This window comes from Myotis daubentonii, chromosome X, assembly GCF_963259705.1.
Source record: "Myotis daubentonii chromosome X, mMyoDau2.1, whole genome shotgun sequence".
Classification (NCBI taxonomy): Eukaryota; Metazoa; Chordata; class Mammalia; order Chiroptera; family Vespertilionidae; genus Myotis; species Myotis daubentonii.
In genome coordinates this window covers 43,480,755-43,502,680 of record NC_081861.1, presented here as the reverse complement: position 1 = coordinate 43,502,680, position 21,926 = coordinate 43,480,755, and the positions used below count along the sequence as shown (strand labels likewise).

General features: G+C 40.7%; 2 pseudogenes; both read right to left on the bottom strand.

The window, feature by feature from the left end:
* Window positions 1-693: 693 nt before the first annotated feature.
* Window positions 694-2,216, bottom strand: LOC132223354 (histone acetyltransferase KAT7-like; annotated as a pseudogene).
* A 7,682-nt stretch (window positions 2,217-9,898) lies between these two features.
* On the bottom strand, window positions 9,899-10,846 carry LOC132223466 (eukaryotic translation initiation factor 2 subunit 2-like; annotated as a pseudogene).
* Between the last annotated feature and the right edge of the window lie 11,080 nt (window positions 10,847-21,926).

The window sequence follows — 21,926 nt, the reverse complement described above, 5'->3', positions numbered from 1 at the left end:
TTTGTCTGTCTTAGGAAATTGATCTGTATTAAATAGCAATCATGGTATGAGTATTTCCCCTTCAACATTTGTACAGTAAGTCCTCACTTAACACAGTCAATAGGATCTGCAACTTTAAGCAAAATGACGTTTAATGAAACCAATTTTACCATAGGCTAATTGATATACACAAGAGTCAAATTACTTTTTCACTGTTATAATAATTTTATTTTGCATTTTTCAGAAGTCTATGAATGATTTTTAAAAAGCACTGCCTTACTCCATCATGTGTGTCTGATAATTGTTAAAGTAGGCCATGAGTATGTCAACAGCTTGAGCATCGGTGTCTTTTGAGGATTTCACACTAATCAGCCACACACCAAAGAGCTTGGCAGCTTTTCTATCTTGTTTTTAATACAATGATATACCCACTCTGGTGTTAAACTGGTTCAGTCAAATTTCCACCACACACTTTGCAAAATCAGTGGTGATTAGCAAGTTAGTGAGCTTTGGCATGGAGCTGTGCTCACTTGCCAGTGACAGCCTGGAAGCCGGTTTTGATGCTGGCAACAGAGCATGGAGAATGACAAGTTTCACACTGTAAAAAACAGTCGGGTGTCTTTTTCCAGGATTATGTTGGGTGATCGGCACATATGACAGGTGAAGTATTCCTTGATATATCTTCTTTTTTTTAAAAAAAAAAATTATCTTTCCATAAAAATGGAGGGAAATATTTAAAATGACATGAAACCCAAAAGGAATGGACCCCTCCCAGCACACACACGCTGAAGTGTTACCTCTTCCCTGCCCGTCCAAAACACACATGTAAGGAATAATTGGAAAGGTCTCGGTAGTGGCAACTATATTTGGAGGTCTGGCGACCAGGCGGCAAGAAGCACTATTACAAGTTTAGAAGACACAACACAACCTCATGGGGCTAGAGAGCATGAGAGAACCGGTGACTGGACAGGGACAGGACCAAACAGAACACCTTCGGTCAGTGCTATGAGGGACCTGCGCTCAAGTCTAATATAGATCCCATCCGGGCAACCTCACTGAGGCCGAAACAACAGTTCCTCAGAACCAGCGTCTGCAATGTACATGAAGGTCGGAGCCAGGACAGTCCTGAGGGGGATGGCCTTCCCAAAGGATACTGTACTTGCCAATCACAAGAGCAACAGAAATGACAGAGAGATCCCTAGGGTACGGATTCCTACTGCTGGGGTTCGCTGGCTCAGGTAACAGGTAACTTTAAGTGCCCTTGGGAGGGGTCCATTTTAAACAGCTGGGATCCATGGTTTTATTGGAATTGGATCTCTTGGCCTCTTTGGCTATCCATTCATCAATCAGGTCCTGTCTCTTTAAAACTAGGTGTTTTCCTCTCCAATACTTGAGCATCTGGAGGGCTTGCAGAGTGCTGACAATGTCCACAGGATTCACAGCTGTCTCCTGGCTAATTTCTTTGATAGAAATCTCTTTGCCTTGGAAATTATGCAGGCAACGAAGAAGCACTTCTTTCCAGTAACTGTGATAGCTTATGAGCCCCAGATCTGAGAGGGGACGTTCTGGGGAGTCAACTTTTTCTTCCACTTTGGAAAGCAAATAACTGAAATCAATGAGCATCTTGCCATAGCCCTGCCTCATGTACTGAGGCATAGTAAGGATACAGGATACATTGTAGTTGAGGAATGAATTCTTCTTGGAAAAATACCCAATCAGGTGACAGCCAGTGTTGTCCGCTTCTGTCATGACATAGAACAGGAAGGGCTCCACATCATAATATAATGTTTTGTGGTCCAGGAAGAGCTTGGCCAACAGGCACAGGTTTTGGCAATAGATCTTGTTTTTCTTGCCATCCACTTCAAACACGGATATTGAACCTTTGCGATCTATCTCATCACCAGGTGGGTGTTTCCACACACAGTTGGCCATGTGTCGGCGGAGTATCGTTTGGCTCTTCATGTACTTTAAACAGAATTCACACATATAGAGCCGTCCCAGTCGTGCATATTCTTCAGGATGGAGAATGGTACCAAGTATCAAGCTCAGAGCGACCAAAAGCTATTGTTTTAATCATGTTGCTCCCCTCTGTGATTTGGCTTTGCAGCCTTAACTTCTCCAAGTCCTCTGAAGCCCGGGCTTGTGCTCTTCGGAAAAGATCTAAGTCATACTCGCTCGTCAGGTTTTCCAAGAGAGGTTCCCACATATTCCTGTAGGTCTGCCTGTGTTCCATGGCATTCACTACAAGTATTCTTTCACTGGCAGCTTTTGATGTGTGACATATCACCCTCCCAACTTGATTGCCTATAACACTGCTGTCTTCTTACGGAGCCCTCACCACAATCCCTACTCTGGTCATTTGTGCCTTTCTCTTGTCATCTCTGTACACTACTTAATATTCACTGTGGATTGGGGGGAGCTCATTTTAAGCATGTTCAGTGGCAGCTCCCTGCCAGTTTCAGTGTCACTGTTAAAATTTATCCAAAAGCAACTTCACTGGGGGTTTTCTTAAAGGGTAAAGGCCTTTTACTGAAGTTAACCCTTCCCCACATGTGGTAGAATGTGCTGTTCTATATCTACTCAATAAAGCATGTTCTCTGCTTAAGTCTGTTTCACCCAGGAGCTCTTATTACAAAACGGTGCAGCTCACCTGCTACTAATAGGAAATGCACTTGGGGTCTGTTTTCTCTAACGGTAAACTATCGAGGGGTGTGGTTTGTGGCTGTGGGATATCTTTTCTCTGTGATGCAGCCGATCTGCAGAGGGTATGCTTACTCTGAACTTGTCTAGTTGGTGGAATAAATTATCTGCCTTACTTTGGTTCCAACTAATAGGTATGTGTAGCAAGTACTAGTCAGTATTAGTCATTTTTTTCATTAAGCTCATTTTCCTCTGATTTCAAGGGCAAATGAAACAGTAGGAAGTTAGGATAGATGGGCTACAATTAATTGATGCTTGTGGAAAGGTGGGAAGAGGTGTATCCCTTCTCATCTCCAGCTCATTAGCCAATAGTGAGCTGTATCACCTCTAATCATTGACTCTCTTGGGATGCATGATTCCTGAAAGTAGCTCTATTTTCCTGCAGTGTCTACCCAGTGCAGGGGAAGGGAGGTTGGGCACTTATCTCTATGATGGAAAGGAGGAGGGTGGGGTTTGTATTTGCTGGGATGGTTTTGCTCACCATGGCCAGTAGTGGTGAGAACCCATCCCTGCGGGCAGCTAAGGGTCCTCCTTTGCAAAATTAAGAGTCCTGTGTGCCACTTATGTGGGGTGGAGGGTCGCACAAAGAGAAGCTTAAATAAAATGACACTTAACATTTTTAAAAAATTATCTTATTGTTGAAATTATTATAGATATCCCTTCCACTTCCCCCATTGACCCACTCCACCCTGCTCCTGCCCCCCCCCCAAATCTTCCCTGCACTATTGTCTGTCCATGCGCTATGCATATATGCATATAAGTTAAGTGGTTAATCTTTTCTTACCTCCCTTGCCTCTGAAATACTTCGGTATGCTCTGTGCTTCAATGTCTCTGGATCTTTTTTGTTCATCAGTTTATTTTGTTCATTAGATTCCACATATAGTAGTAAGTGAGATCATGTGATACTTGTCTTTCTCTGACTCCTTGTTTTACTTAGCATAATACTCTTCAGATCTCTAAGGGTAAGAGATGCTTCTTTTTCACAGCTGCATAGTATTCCATTGTCTAAATGTACCACAGTTTTTAAACCCATTCATCTACTGATGGGCACTTGGGCCGTTTCCAGATCTTAGCTATTGTAAATTGTGCTACTATGAACATAGGGTGCATATCTTCTTTCTGATTGGTATTTCTTAGGATGTATTCCTAGAAGTGGGATCGCTGGATCAAATAGCAGTTCCATTTTTAGTTTTTTTGAGGAAACTCCACCCTATTATCCATAGTGGTTATAGCAGTTTGCATTCCTACCAGCAGTTGAACTAGGGTTCCTTTTTCTCCACATCCTTGCTAGCATTTGTTGTTCATTGATTTATTAGTGGTAGCCATCTTGGCCGGCTTGAAGTGGTACCTCATTATCATTTTAATTTACATCTCTCTGATAATTAGTGACGTTGAGAACTTTTTTACATGTTTCTTAGCCATGTAGCCTTTCTGGAGAAGTATATATTCAGGTCGTCTGCCCATTTTTTTTTTATTGGATTGTTTGTCTTCCTTTTGTTAAGTTGTATGAGTAGATTATATATTTTGGAAAATAACCCCTTATCAGATGTATCATTGGCACATATGTTCTCTCCTACAGTGGGTACCCTTTTCATTTTGATGCTGATTTCTTTTGCTGTGCAAAAGCTTTTTTTTGGATATGGTTCCATTTGTTTGTATTTTCCTTCGTTTCTCTTGCCCTAGAAATTGTATCAGTGAAAATTCTGCTACATGAGATGTCTGATATTTTGCTGCCTATGTTTTCTTCTAGGATTTTTATGGTTTCCAGACTTACTTTTAAGTCTTTTACCCATTTTTAGTTTATTCTTGTGTATGGTATAATTTGGTGGTCTAGTTTCTTTATTATATTTTTTTTGGCATGTATCGGTCCTATATTCCCAACACCACTTATTGAAGAGACTGTCTTTACTCCATTGTATGTCCTTGCCTCCTTTGTCAAATATTAATAGAGCATAATGGCTTGGGTCGATTTCTGGGATCTCTGTTCTGTTCCATTGATCTATTTACCTGTTCTTGTGCCAGTACAAGGCTGTTCTGATTACAGTGGCTTTGTAGTATAACTTGATATCTGGTATTGTGGTCCCTGCAACTTTGTTCTTCTTTTTCAAGATTGCTTAAGCTATTCTGGGTCTTTTTTGGTTCCATATAAATTTTTGGAGTGTTTATTCTAGATATGTGAAATATGCCATTGATATTTTGATAGGGATTGCACTGATTCTATAGATTGCTTTGGGTAGTATGGACATTTAAATGATATTAATTCTATCAATCCATGAACACGACATATTCTTCCACTTGTTTATATCTTTTTTTATCTCTTTTTTCAACGTTCTGTATTTTTCCAAGTAAAGGTCTTTTACCTCCTTGATTAAGTTTATTTTTAGGTATCTTAATTTTTTTTTGTTACAATGGTAAATGGGATTGTGTTTTTAGTTTCTTTCTTTTTTATTGGTGTATAAAAATGCCATCAAATTCTGGGTGATAATTTTGTATCCTGTTACATTGCCAAATTCATTTATTTAACCTAATAGTGTTTTGGCGGAGTCATTTGGCTTTTCTATGTACAATATCATGTCATCTGAGAATAATGACAGTTTTACATCCTCCTTCCCAGTTTGAATGCCTTTTATTTTCTCTCCTTGTCTAATCACTGTGGCTAGGATTTCAAGTACTATGTTGATTAAGAGAGGTGAAAGTAGCCCAGCTGGTGAGGCTTGGCAGTTGAGCGTTAACCCATGAACCAGGAGGTCACAGTTTGATTCCAAGTCAGGGCACAGCCTCCAGGTTGTGGGCATGCAGGAGGCAGCCAATCAATGATTCTCTCTCATCATTGATGTTTCTACATCTCCATTCCTCTAACTTCCTCTCTCTGAAATCAATATAAACATATTTTTAACAATTTAAAAAGTAGTGAAAGTGGACAACGCTGTTTTGTTCCTGTTCTTAGGAGAAATAGTTTTAGTTTTTGCCCATTGAGTATGATGTTAGCTATAGGTTTGTCATATACTGGTAAGGCTTTTATTATGTTAAGGTATGATCCCTCAATTCCCACTTTGCTGAGAGTTTTTATCAAAAATGGGTGCTGGATTTTGTCAAAAGTTTTTTCTGGGTCTACTGATCATGTGATTTTTGTCTTTCGATATGTTTATGTGGTGTATCACATTTATTGATTTGCAAATATTGTACCAGCCTTGCATCCCTGAAATAAATCCCACTTGGTCATGGTGTATGATCTTTCTAATGTAATTCTGGATCCGATTTGCTAATATTTTTGTTGAGGATTTCAGCATTTATGCTCATCTGTGATATTGGCCTGTAATTCTCTTTTGTTGTAGTGGTTTTGGAAATAGAATAATGCTGGCTTTTGTAGAAAGAGCTTGGAAGTGTTTCTTCCTCTTATATTTCTTAGAATAGTTGGAGGAGGATAGGTGTTAGTTTTTCTTTGAATGCTTGGTAAAACTCCCTTGTGAAGCCATTGGGACAAGGGCTTTTACTTGTTGGGAATTTTCTATTTTTTAATTATTGCTTCAATTATATCAGTTATTATTATCCTATTCAGGTTTTCTGCTTCCTCCTGATCCAGTTTTGGAAGATAGTATTTTTCTAGGAATTTGTTCATTTCATCCACATCGTTCAGCTTGTTGGCTAGTTGTTCATACTATTTTCTTATAATCCTTTGTATTTCTGTGGTATCAGTTGTTATTTCACCTCTTTCATTTCTGATTTTATTTACTGGGTCCTCTCTCTTTGATTCTTGATGAGTCTGGCTAATGGTTTATCAATTTTGTTTATTCTGTCAAAGAATCACCTCTTAGTTTAATTGATCTTTTGTATTGTTTTTCAGTCTCTATGTCATTTATTTCTGCTCTAGTCTTTATTATTTCCTTCCTTTTATTTACCCTGGGCTTTTCTTTTTGTGCACTTTCTAGTTCTTTAAGTTGTAGGGTTAGATAGTTTGTTAGAAATTTTTCTTTTTTTTCTTGAGGTAGGCCTGTACATGCTATTAACTTCCTCCTCAGAACTGCATTGTGTGTCCCATACATTTTGGGTTGTTGTATGTTCATTTTCATTTGTTTCCAGGAAGTTTTTTTATTTCTTTCTTGAATTCATTGGTAATCCATTCAGTGTTTAATAACATACTATTTAGTCTCCCTGTGCTTGAATGTTTTCAGGTGTTTTTATTGTAGTTGATTTCTAGTTTCATCCCACTGTGATCTGAGAAGATGCTTGATACGTTTTTAATCTTCTTTTTTAAAATTTCATTTTATTGCTTAAAGTATTACAAAGAGTATTACATATGTCTCATTTTCTTACCCCCACCTTGACCTTCCCCAGGCCTTCCCTACCCCCCAGTGTCTTGTATCCATTGGTTATGCTCATATGCATGCATACAAGTCCTTCGGTTGATCTCTTACCCTCCCCCCACAACCCTGCTCTAGTTTGACAGTCTGTTTGATGCTGCTCTGCCTCTGTATCTGTTTTTGTTCATCAGTTTATAATGGTGCTGCCTCCTGCATGCCCCACACTGAGGATTGAGTTGCAACTCTGGCATCAGCCCTGACTGGGAATGGAACCATGATATCTGGGTTCATAGGTCAATGCTAATCCACTGAGCCACATTGGCCAGACCCAATTTTTTTTTTCTTTTCCATTCGCCTGAAAAAATTTTTTCCATCCCTCCACTTTCATCCTATGTGTCTTTTGTTCTGAATGGGTCTCTTTTAGATAGCATACATTTGAGTCATGTTTTCTTATTCATTCAGCTACCCTATGTCTTTTGATTGAAGCTTTCAGACATTTACATATATGGTTATTATTGATAGATAGTTATTTGTTGCCATTTTTATACTTTATGCTTGTGTTCCTCTCTCTTTATTTCTTCTTCTTACAACAGACCCTTTAGCATTTCTTGCAGTGTTGGTTTAATGGTAGTAAACTCTTTTAGCCTTTTTTTCTGTCTGAGAAGTCCTTATTTTTCTTTCCATTTTGAATGATAGCCTTGCTGGATAAAGTAGTCTTGGATTCAGTCCATTGATTTTCATTACCTTGTATACTTCATACTACTCTCTGCTGGCTTGTAGTGTTTCTATTGAGATATCAGCTGACATTCTAATGGGAGCTCTCCTGTAGGTAATTTTCTGTCTCTCTTGCAGCCTTTAATATTCTTTCTTTGTCTTTAATGTTTGCTATTTTAATTATTATGTGACTATGTGTGGGTCATTTGGGGTTCATTTTTATTGGGATTCTTTGTATTTCCTGTACTTGAGTGACTTTTTCCTTCATCAGGTTAGGGAAATTTTCTGTCATTATTTATTCAAGCAGGGTCTCTATCCCTTGCTCAGATTCTTCTCCTTCTGGAATCCCTATGATGTTGATGTTGTTATGTTTCATGTTGTGCCCAAATTCTCTTACATTCTCCTCCTGCTTTTTAATTTATTTTTTCCAATTGCTCTGAATGGTTGTTTTTATATACCTTATCTTGTAATTGATGATTTGGTACTCAGCTTCTTTTAGTCTACTGTTGATTCCTTCCAGGGTATTTTTAATTTCAGCTATGCCATTCTTCATTTCCACTTGATTTTTATCCATTGTTTCTACCTCTTTTTTATGCTGGTGTAGTTCTCATTGTGTTCCATAAAGTTCTTATTAAGTTGCTTATAGTTCTGACTAAGTTATTTGGGCACCCTTGTGACCATTACTTTGAATCTTTATCTGACAAATTGCTTACCTCTATTTCATTTAGTTCCTTTTTGGGGGATAATTCTTCATTTTATTTCATTTGGAGATTGTTTCTTTGTCTCCCCTTTTTTGCTGTCCCTTTGTATTTGCTTCTATGTATTAGATAAAACTTCTATGCCTCCATGTATTTGTGGTGTGGTCTTATGTAGTTGGTGTTTTGTGGGACCCAGTAGTGTAGTATCTTAGATCTACTAAGCTGGGTGCTTTAGAAATGCACCTTTGTTAAATTATTTGGGTTCTCCTGTTGTAATTGGGTTTTGAATGTTGTTATCCTGTTTGTAGATGGTATCTCCTCTCAGGCTGGATGAATGCAAGGCTCACCCTGACTGCATCTTATGAGCTGTTGTGGTGGGGCTGACAGAACACAACAAAATACAACAAAACAAAAATGTACACAGGAACCATACAACAATAACAAAAGAAACCACAAATGGAGAGAGAATTTGAAAAGAGAACAGAGAACAAGAATGATAGAATAAAAGAAAAATAATTCAAGGAGTAAAATGGAGGAAGAAAAAGGCATATGAAGGGGCAGAGGTGAAATAAAGAAGATAAGAACAAATAGGGGAAGGAAAATGGCATAAAAGAAGAGGGGAAAATTTTTTTAAAGGAAAATAGAAGAGAAAGTAGGAGAAAAAGAAAAACAATAGAATAGGAAAAGAGAAAAGAAAAGTTAGATATATGGAAGAAACAATAGAGACTAAAATGATAAATCAATAAAGAAGATAGATAATTTAAAAGAGAAAAAATGTGAAGTGGTGTTCATCTCAGCAGAGTTTCATGTCTCCTGGGAGCTCCCTTTGGATTCATTCTCTGATGACTGTGGCTGACTGCTCTGTCTACCAATTCTATACTCCCTGGGAGGTACCTAGGTGCTAACCACTGTCAGAAACTGTCCTCCTTTAGCTTTCAGCAACTTGTTTGAAGCTCCAAGTGATCCACAGTTGTGTCTGTCTCTACAGGACTTGGCTGTGCCAGGGAGGGGCCAGGCTGCACTCTAAGGCCTGTTTGTTAGTAGCACAGTGCCTAGGGCTGGGTCATCAAAATTCCCAGGTTCTGTGGACTCCACCTCAACCTGCCTTCACCTGCCAGCCAGCTGTCAATCTTAATCATTCAAAAGTCTGTTTCTGAAAGGGCTGTAGGTGGAATCAGGAGTATATAAATCTGGGTCTCCCATGAGGGTGTGTGTGGGCTATTCAGATTACAGGGGAAGTGGTGGGTGTGTTTCCCATCACAAAGCTTCTCCTCTGAGAGTGTCCCAGAATATTACTTGCCCTTAGCTGGGTCTCAATCCTCATATACAGTCTAGTGGTATCTAGTAGATACTGAGATTTTTTATCAGCTTGCCAGGTGTTTTCTGTTCTTCCTTGATATAAGTCCCCTTTTCAGCTGGATCTCAGTTGGTAATTCTGGATGAGTGTTCCCCAATTATCTTTATTTATAGTCTGGCCCTGGGAGGAGGTGCAAGAAAAGGGCCTATTCAGCTGCCATCTCTCCCCCTGTTGATATATCTTCTAAAAACATTTTCTATCTGTTTCTTTTAGAATTTTCCTTTGATTACAAGTTGGTTATTACCATAGATAGAACCACTTGTACCCAATTCAGCAAATAAAAACACAATGAGATGTTTGAACTGATGATGTAATAGTTTACAGATATGTGTAAAGTTGACAAAAGAAGTTGACATGGTTTCTACTCAGACGACCTTTGGAGGTATCATAACAAATTTACTTTTCTCTCCAGCAACCTTATCTGGATTATTTTCCCTCATGATTTTGAACACTTGATTTAGCAGCTCCTCATACATGTAGTTTCTTTCTGAGCTTGCCTACGTAGAGCCTTTATGGTTACTGAATGAGAGACCATAATCTTTTTTGCTGTCTTCATCTTCTACAGCTTTGTCTTTCTCTAGAATTTCATTCTCATCTGGGAACTTGACATTTTTCTATTTCTTCTTTTTATTGTCAGGTGCAATATCAAGATCATCCTCTGCTTCAGCTGGTTCTTGAACATCACTTTTAGTCTTAAGAGCCTTTATACCTTCTTCAGCTTCATCAATATCCAATGTCCTTTTTTCTTTAAATTAAATTTATTGGGGTGAAATTGGTTAATAAAATTATATAGATTTCAAGTATACAATTATATAATACATCATCTGTGTATTGAATTGTGTTTACCACTCAAAGTCAAATATCCTTCTGTCACCATATATTTGACACTCTTTACCCATTGCTTTCTCCCTTACCAGTCTTCCCCTCTTGTAACCACCATAGTGTTTTCTGCATGTATGAATTTTTGTTTATTTTTCTTGTTTGTTCATTTTTGCTTTCAGTTTTATATCCCATATCCCATATATGAGTGAAATAATATGGCTCTTGAATTTTTTCATATGACTTATTTTACTTAGCTTGATATTTTCAAGATCCATGTTGCTGTAAATGGTAGTATTTCTTCTTTTCTTATGGCTGAGTAGCATTCCATTGTATATATGTACCACATCTTCTTTATCCAATCATCTATAAAGCTGATTGGTTGTTTCCATGTCTTAGCTCCTGTGAATAATGCTGCAATGAACATAAGGGTACATATATCTTTACAAATATTATCAAATTTTTTGAGTAGATACTCAAAAGAGGGGTTGCAGGGTCATATGGTAACTGTAATCTTAATTTTTTGAGGAGCCTTCATACTATTTTCCATAGTGGCTGTACCAGTTTACATTCTCACCAGCAGTGAATGAGTGTTTCTTTTTCTTTACAATTTCTTCAATACATTGTTGGCACCGACGGGAAGAGGGAAAACTCAGTCCCAGGCCCTGGCAGCAGAACAGTTCCTGTTGACATCTTTCCCACCACTGCACTAGGCTCTTGCATCAGCCCAAAGCAAAAGTTAAGTTACTATGGCATCTCATCAACATTATAACAAAATGATGTTGAATTAACTGACATTATTCAAAGACCTGCTGCACCAAGAAATCCATTTTGTTTTAAATATCTGTAGAAATCTTGGTGGGAATGGCTATAAAATAGAGCTGTCTCCAACTCACATACTAATACTCAGGCTGGTAGGTCTTTCTCCTAGTATTTTGGGGCTCCCTTTCTTCACAGTCCTGATGCAGCTGTAGCAAATGGCACAAACAGGTGAATATGTGTTCAGGTGATATTCAGCCAGAATATTGATGCCCCCATGAATTAGTCAGAGTTCTATTGTCTCTGGACAAAGAAGGATCAAAATAGGATCATCCAGAAATTCTAAATAGCACTGTAAAAGGATGACTCAATGAGAGTATATTGGTTTTAGAGCCAGCTTTTTGGAAGTTGGACACTAAAGCTAATGGACAGAATATAAAGGCTCAGGTCCCCACATTTTGTGAGCTGAGACTGTCATTTACTGCAGTGCACTTTGTTGGTTGTCACAAAATGTTGACAGTGTCAGCATACTATCATTGTCTTCTAATTGACACAGAAAAGCATTGAAGAATAATTAAATCTCACTGAGCCAGCTTGGAACTTGCTGAACAGGAATTGACCAAAAGAGTGGAGAAGAAAGAAGACAAAGTTTCACCCAATTCATTCTCTGCTATGTAAGTCCGAGTGTGCAATGTCTGTGTAGCAGATATGGATATGGGTTGTTCAGGTTGAAACGTGGTACTTGGAGATACACTGAGACTCCTCCAAATTAGGATCAAACAAGTAGACAATTGTATAATAAGGCATTCTTTTTTTTCAGCAGACCAAAAAAAAAAATCTGTGCTACTGCCAAAGATTTGTTAAATAAATACACCTGCCCTGTTGGAGAGTGAAGCAAATCTGTATGGAATGCCAGGTTCCTGACTAATGTATCACATGATAGAGCTGACAGAGGAGAAACCATAGTTGAATGGAAAGGCAGAGGTATTGGACTGTGTCCACATCACAGTTCAACTAACTAAAGCATTTGTAATAAAAGTAACAAGTTTAGTTGGGACTATCTTAATAGTCCAGATGTTTGCTTTGAAAATTGAAGTGCACTTCACAGAATCATGTTTAAAAAATGTAATAACTATTCCATTTATTGTAATTAAAACAGACCTTTTTATAGGGGTGCTATTAAAATAGATATTTTCAGAACATTTCTGCTTAATATTTGGTAAGAAAATATTCCTCTTGAGGCAAATACAGAATTTTGACCATTTCAAATATGAATAAAAGTGAGATTGCAGTTGGATGATAGCAAAGGGAAATTTAACTCTTTGTTTTAAATACATCTTTTATGTTTTAATGTATCCACTGGGAATGTAATATATGTATATTTTGTTAAGCCTCACCTGAAGATATTTTTCCATTGGCTTTAGAGAGAGTGGGAGGGAGGGGTATATATATATATATATATATATATATATATAGAGAGAGAGAGAGAGAGAGAGAGAGAGAGAGAGAGAGAGAGAGAGAAACATCGATGTGAGGGAGAGAGCGTGAGTCAGTGAGGGACCAAAAGAGGAGTGTGAGAGACACATCAATTGGTAGCCTCCCATAGCCACCCAGACTGGGGCTAGGATCAAACCTGCAACCCAGGCATGTGCTCCTAACCAAGAATCATACCCATGACCCTTTGGTGTGCGGGGCCAATGCTCTAACCACTTAATAACACAGGCCAGGGTGGGAATGTACTATATTTGAACTTTATCTAAATGTATACATATAGATGTAGTTATGGGTGCAGTGAAAGTGAAGCTGGATTAATGAGTATAGTAGTTAGCAGCATAGGATTTTTTAAAATTTATTTTTAAATTTATCTTCATTGTTGAAAGTATTACAGATGTCTCCCTTTATTCTCATTGACCCCCTCCAGCCCACACCCACCCCTCCCAGGCCTTCACTACACTATTGTCTGTGTTCATGGGTTATGCATACATGCATATAAATTCCTTGGTTAATCTCTCCCCCCCTCCCACCCCCCCTCCACTGCTTTCCTTCAAGGATTTGTCAGTCTGTTCCATGCTTCTATGTCCTTGGATCTATTTTGTTCATCAATTTATTTTGTTCTTTAGAGTCCACATATGAATGAGATCATGTGATACTTATCTTTCTCTAACTGGCTTATTTAGCTTAGCATAACACTCTCCAGGTACCTCCATGTCTCAAATAGTAAGAGTTCCTTCTCTTTTACAGATGCATAGTATTTCATGGTGTAAATGTACCACAGCTTTTTTATCCACTCATCTACTGATGGGCACTTGAGCTGTTTCTAGATCGTAGCTATTGTAAATTGCAAGCAGCATAGGATTTTAAATATGACAGATCTTGGTTCATATTTTACATGTACTATTTTGTAATTACATGGCCTTGGGCAGGTTACCTAACCTCATTTGTAAAATGAAGATAATAATACCTACCCCTTTAGCTGTTTATTCTGAGGCTTATACTGTTTTTTGTTTGTTTGTTTTTGTTTTCCCCCCTTTACTTTTCAGTTTAGATATTACCTCTTGATTTCCTTATATGGGGAAAATATTTTTTTTTTTTATACCACACTCTACATACCCTTCACCTATATCCATTTTAAAGATATCACAATTTTGGTTAAACCTGTTTTTGGTGTTTGCATTGTTGTGCCTATGGAAATGTTGTTCCTAGATGAGCTGCTTCCTGTTCCCTTTGCACTATATATAATAATTTTTCCCCCTAGGATGATAATTGTCTCTTTTAAACTTCAGTTTCTATATAGAAATCACTAATTTCAGCCAAATCCTCTGACACAATTATCAATCTCTCTATCTGTTTTGTTTGTTTTCTCATAGACATCTTTTCTGATGCCACCCTGAGCCTTTCATTGTCCAGCTCCCGTCTGCACCGACTGCTTGCTAGGCCCATGGTCCAGCTGTCATCCTGACACTTCCCTTTTTTTAAAATTATTTTGAGCATTTCTTCTGCGTCTCTCTTTTGTTGGATCTTCGGTTTCCTAAACTTCTTATTTTCCTCTTGATTTATTTACTCATTTGGTTTAATGGAGGTTATCCTGCCATACTATCCTGAGAAAAAGCCCAGGAAAGGTAAAAACGTTTGAGACCTAGCATGAATGAAATGTCTTTATTTTTAGCAGCAATTGGATGGTAGGGTATAGAATTCTAGGTTAGAAATAATTTTCCCTCAGAAATGTAAAGGCGTTGCTTCTTTTCGTCCAGCTAGCTTCCCATGCAGCTACTGAGAAGTTTGACACTAATACCTCCTCTGGGACTTCAGGTTGGTTTGTTTGTTTTTTCCTCCCTGGAAGGTTTTGAGGTCCTCTTTTCTTTCTAATGCTCTGAAATTTCATGATGATACACCTTAGAATAGGGTCTTTATTCATCCAGTGAGCAGAATGAACCTCAGCTGAAAACATTTCAATATGAACACACATTTCCTTCAGTTTTGAGAAATTATCATATACATTCTTATTTTAGTAATTTCCTCCTGTCCATTTTTTTCTGCTCACTCTTTTTAGAACTCCTGATTCAGTCATTGGATCACTCAAACTGATCTTATTTTCTTATTATCTTTATTTTTTTTTCTGTGATATTTTCTTAACTTTGCCTTTGAACTCTTCTGTTGTATTTTTACATTTCTTCTATCATATTTTTAAATTTTAAAGTTCTTTCTGGTTCTCTGATAGCCTCCTTTCTCCTGTCCTCATTTTTGTTATGCTTTGTTTTTAAATGGCATCCTGTTCTTGTTTCATGGATGCAATCTCTTCTCTTACTTCTCTAGGATATTAATTATAGTGTTTATTTCCTACATTTTCATCTCCCTGTGAACTCTTTTTGTTCGTACTTCACATTCATGACTTTCCATAAATAGCTGTCTATTCATATTCAGAAGTGAGGCGCTTGCCTGGCCAGGGTGGCTCAGTGGTTGAGCATCGACCTGTCAACCGGGAGGTTGTGGTTTGGTTTCCCGTCGGGGCATGTGCTAGGGTTGTGGGCTCGGTCTCCGGTGTGGGGTGTGCAGGAGGCAGCCGTTCGGTGATTCTCTCTCATCATTGATGTTTCTCTCTCCCTCTCCTTCTCTGAAATCAATAAAAAATATTAAAAAATAATAATACCTACCTTAAAGTATTGCTGAGAGATTGTGATATGTATGCAAAGTGCTTTGTACATTGCCAAACACAGAAAGGTATCCAATTAGTTGTTAGCTACTATTTGTATTATTATTACTTGTATAGTGCTTTATACCTTTCTAAGTTTTTTCAAATGTTATTTTATTCACATGTCCTAATAATCTTGAAAAGAAAGTCAAAACCAAAGGAAGAATTTTCAAGAACATTGTCACTTTTTCTAAAGGATGGTCACCAATGTAGATATGCACCCACATTCAGATGACTGTCCTTTCTATTTCTAGTTTTCCAGTAAAATCTTGGCCTTTAGGTTCAATAGTTATCAAGTTGCAATATATCATTTTGAAAATGGTGACTGCTGAGCTCATGTCATTATCCAGAATAGAGGAATATACCCTTAAAGTATTTAAACGTTTCTGAAGAAAGTAAAAATCAATTCGAATCAAGAGGTTTTAATCTATGAAGAAAAAGTTTGAACTCAACCTCACCAGTAGATACTAGTACTTATGTTCATTGAGAGGCAGAAGGTACAGTAAGTTCTCATTTATTTTGTCAGTAGGTTCTTGGAAACTGCAACTTTAAGTGAAAGAATGTATAAGGAAAACCCATTTTACCATAGACTAGTTGGTATAAACAAGAGTTAAGTTCCTGCAGCATAGTTTTGGTCACAAAACCATCACCAAACTTCTAAAGACAGATCCCAAATACTTCTAGTATTAATCATTGAAATAAATGTGAGCTATACATGCATTTAGGAAAGATGAACAAAAACAAGTAAGAAAATGATTTCCCAGCTCACGTATTCCAGTTCAGAGAGGTGGGTGGGCAGATCGTATCCTGGCAGCTAAGAGCATAAGGAGGGATCCACCCTGGACAGGACACCCTCCATCACAGAGCACTCACACCCACACCCACACCCACACCTACACTCAGATTGATGATTTAGACACACCAATTCATGTAGTGTGCACAGCTTTGGGATGTGGGAGGGAACTGGAGTACCCAGAGAAAGAAACCCCACGCAGACATGAGGAGACATGCGTAATCAATACAGACTATGAGAGGCCCAGCTAGGAATTGATTCCTCCCCCGATCAACATTATAATAAAATGACATTGAGAAACAAAGATGGCGGCATAGGTAAAAACCGGAAATTGCTGCCTCCCACAACAACTTCAAAAATACAACGAAAAGACAAAACGGACATCATCCATAACTACAGGAAGGCTGTCTGAGTGGAAATTCTACAACTAGAAGGAAAAAGAAAAGCACACGTAGACTCAGAGGAGGTGCGGAAGTAAAGTGCAGAGGTACGGAGGCTCGAGCGTGCACGGAAAGGGGCGGGCACCTGAGGACGCGGCTGTCTTTTTGAATCGGGAGGGAGTCACAAGCTCCCGACTGCTCTGAACTCTGGTTCAGGGAAGTCTCTGGGGACCCAGGACTCATATGGGGAGAAACTGGACTGTCTGGCAGCAGGCAGAACTCGGAACCTGAGGGCGGCTTTCCCTCAGAGGTGCTTGCAGCAATTACCAGGACACAGAGACACACGGCCCCTTAGGGCAGGGCTGAGGATCCACCATAGCTGCTTGCTCCGCCCTTTGATTCCCTGAGACCCTGCCCCACCCAGGCTGTGGCAGAGGCTTTTGCATATGAATGCCCTGGCCCTTTGAAACCTGAAAATTACCTAACAAATTGCAGCTGGGCCAGAGAGACCCAGAACTTCCAAGAGAAGGCCCAAGGACCCACATCAGCTTGCATTGCTTCACAGCTGGGCCTCATCTGGGCACCTCCAAACTCCAAAAAAGGAAGGGGAATCTGAAGTTCTCTTCTTAACTCCTGCTGGGTAACCTCAAACAGAGGCTAAATTAGCACCTCCTTAGATCCAAGAGCCAGTGTACCGAGTGGTCAGAGAGGGACCATCCAGATTACAACTCCTCAGATCCATAAGGGACACACTCAGGGGGCAGACTCAGTGAGCACCAAAGCCCCACTGAAGCAAGTCTTGCCCCAGAAGGGTGTCATCAGCACAGAAGTTCTCCCACTGCAGACACAGCTGATTCTCACTGCCAATTGGCCTGGAGGTCAATTCCTCCTAGTGATCCTACAACAATCAAGGCATAACTACAACAAGACTGTGCACAAAGCCCACAAGGGGGTGCACCAAGAGTGTCCACCTCAGGTAACTGGGGAGGCTGAGCCACTGGGCCCTACAGGACACCTAGCACACAAAGCCACTCTACCAACACAGGGAAGCATAAAAAATGCGGAGACAAAGAAACAGGTCACAAATGACAGAAATGGAGGAAAGAAAACGACTGGATATAGAGTTCAAGGCCACGTTTATAAGGTTTTTCAAGAATTTTATGGAAACCGCTGATAAATTTAGTGAGACCCTGGAGGATATGAAAAAAGACCAACTAGAAATTAAGCATACACTGACTGAAATAAAGAATAATATACAGAGATCCAACAGCAGACAAGAGGATACCAAGAATCAAGTCAAAGATTTGAAATACGAAGAAACAAAAAATATCCAACCGAAAAAGAAAAAAGAAAAAAGAATCCAAAAATATGAAGATAGTGTAAGGAGCCTCTGGGACAACTTCAAGCGTACCAACATCAGAATTATAGGGGTACCAGAAGAAGAGAGAGGGCAAGATATTGAAAACCTATTTGAAGAAATAATGACAGAAAACTTCCCTTACCTGGTGAAAGAAATAAACTTACAAGTCCAGGAAGCTCAGAGAACCCCAAACAAAAGGAATATAAAGAGGACCACACCAAGACACATCATAATTAAAATGCCAAAAGCAAAAGACAAAGAGAGAATCTTAAAAGCAGCAAGAGAAAAAAAAGTCAGTTACCTACAAGGGAGTACCCGTACGACTGTCAGCCAATTTCTCAACAGAAACCATGCAGGCCAGAAGAGAGTGGCAAGAAATATTCAAAGTGATGAATAGCAAGAACCTACAACCAAGATTACTTTATCCAGCAAAGCTATCATTCAGAATTGAAGGTCAGATAAAGAGCTTCACAGATAAGGAAAAGCTAAAGGAGTTCATCACCACCAAACCAGCATTATATGAAATGCTGAAAGGTATTCTTTAAGAAGAAGAAGAAGGAAAAGGAACTCTTACCATTTACCACAGCATGGATGGAATGGAGAGCATTATGCTAAGTGAAATAAGCCAGTCAGAGAAGGATAAACACCACATGATCTCACTCATTTGTGGAATATAATGAACAACATAAACTGATGAACAAGGACTCATCCCGGGACAGAGAGGCATTGATTGGGCTGTCAGGCCTTGGAGGGAAGGTAAGGGAGGGTGGGGGTAAGGGGGAAAGATCAACCAAAGGACTTATATGCAAGCATATATTCCTAACCAATGGACACGGACAACAGGGGGGTGAGGGCATGAGCGGGGGGGCGGGGGGGGTAGGGGGTAACGTGGGGATAAGGACACATATGTAATATCTTAATCAATTATATATATATATATATATATATATATATATATATATATATATAATGACAATGAACAAAATGACGTTATTTGAAGACCTGCTGTTTAAGGATCCTTTAAACGGCATCCATAGCAGCGTATATTGACCCAGATCTAATAGAGCATGCAAAAAAATGGTCTGCTAATATTAAACAAAACAAACTCTAGAAAAAGCAGTAGCTATCTTTCCAATCTTGCCTTTTATGGACTTAGGTTTTTATATGTTTACTAGAGGCCCGGGGCACAAAAATTTGTACACTCGGGGGGGAGAGGGGGTCTCTCAGCCAGGCCTGTGCCCTCTGGCAGTCTGGGACCCCTCGGGAGATAAGGACCCGCTGGCTTAAGCCTGCTCCCGGGTGGCAGAGGGCAGGCCCAATCCCTAGGTGCAGCCCCTGGTCAGGTTCAGAGCAGGGCCAATTGGGGAGTTGAGGCACCGCCCCCTGTCATGCACAGAGCAGGGCGGATCAGGGGGTTGGGGCACCGCCACTGTCACACTCAGGGCAGGGCCGATGAGGGGGTTGTGGCGCTGCACCCTGTCACACACAGAGTTGCAGGGTGATCGGGGGTTGGGGAGCTCCCCCCTGTCACACACAGAGCAGGGCCGATCAGGGGGTTGGGGCGCTGCACCCTGTCACACACAGAGCAGGGCCCATCAGGGGGTTGGGGAGCTCCCCCCTGTCACGCACAGAGCAGGGCCCATCAGGGGGTTGGGGAGCTCCCCCTTGTCATGCACAGAGCAGGGCTGATCAGGGGGTTGAGGAGCTACCCCCTGTCACTCACAGAGCAGAACTGATAGGGGAGTTGAAGCACCGCCCCCTGTCACACACAGAGCAGGGCGGATCAGGGGGTTGGGGCACCGCCACTGTCACACTCAGGGCAGTGCCGATGGGGGGGTTGGGGCGCCGCACCCTGTCACACACAAAGCCCCAGGGCGATTAGGAAGTTGGGGAGCTCCCCCCTGTCACGAACAGAGCAGGGCAGATAGGGAGGTTGTGGCCCTGCCCCCTGTCACACACAGAGCCGCAGGGCAATCAGGGGGTTTGGGTTCTGCCCCTGTCACGCTGATCCCGGTGCTGGGAGGCCTCGCTGCTCCGCTGATCCCGGTGCTGCAAGGCATATTACCCTTTTACTATATAGGATAGAGGCCTGGTGCACGGCTGGTTTGCCCTGAAGGTTGGGGGCCGGCTGGTTTGCCTTGAAGGGTGTCCTGGATCTGAGTGGGGGTCCCCACTGGGTTGCCTGGCCAGCCTGTGAGGGGCTGAGGTCTGTTTTCAGGCTGGCAGGTGACTGAAGCTCCCAATCGCTCCTTTATTTATTTATTTATTTTTTATTTTGGGCCAGCATTAGCTCTGAGGCTCCAGCTCTTAGGCCTCCGCTGCTGAAAGCAGGTTTCTGGCCTTTGTTTACCTTCTGTATTTTAAACAACGTTGCGATCCTGCTTGCTGAAGCCCGGCAACTAAAGCAGGTTTCTGGGGTTTTGTTTAGCTTTTATATTTGTAACATAGTTGCTTTGAGTTGCAGCTCAGAGGCCAGCAGTGGCAGGCAGGGAACGTTTGAGTCCTCCGTCACTGAAGCAAGCAAGCCTCACGTTCACTTCCAGCTGCCTGGCTGCTGGCCGCCATCTTGGCTGGCAGTTAATTTGCATATCGCCCTGATTAGCCAATGGGAAGGGTAGCGGTCATACGCCAATTACCATGTTTCTCTTTTATTAGATAGGACTAGTGGCCCAGTGCACGAAATTTGTGCATGGGGGTGGGGAGGGGGTTCCCTCAGCCCAGCTTGCACCCACTCCAATCGGGGACCCCAGAGGAATCAGGCCTAAACTGGCGGTCGGACATTCCTCTCTCAATCTGGGACCACTGGCTCCTAACTGCTCACCTGCCTGTCTGCCTTATCACCCTTCACCTGCCTGCCTGCCTGATCTCCCCTAACTGCCTCTGCCTGCCTGCCTGCCTGATTGCCCCTAACTGCCTCTGCCTGCCTGCCTGCCTGATTGCCCCTAACTGCCTCTGCCTGCCTGATTGCCCCTAACTGCATCTGCCTGCCTGCCTGATCACCCCTAATTGTCCTCTGCTGCCGACCTGATCTCACCCCCAACTGCCCTTCCCTGCCGGCCTGATTGCCCCCAAATGCCTCTGCCTGCCTGATCACCCCTAACTGCCCTTCCCTGCCTGCCTGATCTCACTCCCAACTGCCCTCCCCTGCCGGCTGATCGCCCCTATCTGCCTCTGCCTGGGCGCCCACCACCATGGCTTTGTCTGGAAGAAAGTCGGATGTCCAGAAGATGGCTGGTTGACCTGGTCTAAACAGTATATTAACCTTTTATTAGTATAGATTCTTTTTTTTCTTTCTCTCTCTCTTTTAGGTTTAAGAAGACTTCTTTCTAGAGCTTGTCAAAATACAAATTGCTGGGCCCCACCCCCAATTTTGTATTCATTTGGGAACTACCAACACGTTCCCAGATGATGCTGATGTTATTGATTTGAGAGCTATACTTGGAGAACACTTGAATTAAAATAAGGAAGGTCACAGAGATTTTGTATGTATAGCTGATTAGAGAACAGAATTTAAAATTTATTCACTTATGGCATGGAGACTGTGTTTCCACCTGATGTATAATGACTTGTCAAATGGGACTTGAAACTATCAGTTCAGTAAATATTTTAATATTTACTATGTGTCAGGCACTGTGCTAGGTGCTAGGGATATAGAATAAACAGATTAGCAACATTCATGGACACCATATAGTTTTTATTCTAGTAAGGGGTGTCAGACAACCAAAAATATTAAGATGTACTACATAATATAGCTTCTATGAAGAATAATAAAATCAAATAAGGGGATAGAAAATGACAGAAACTGGGTACTATTTTATAAAAGGTGCTAAGACAAGCATGTCAAACTCACAGCCTGTGGGCCCCATGCGGCCCACAA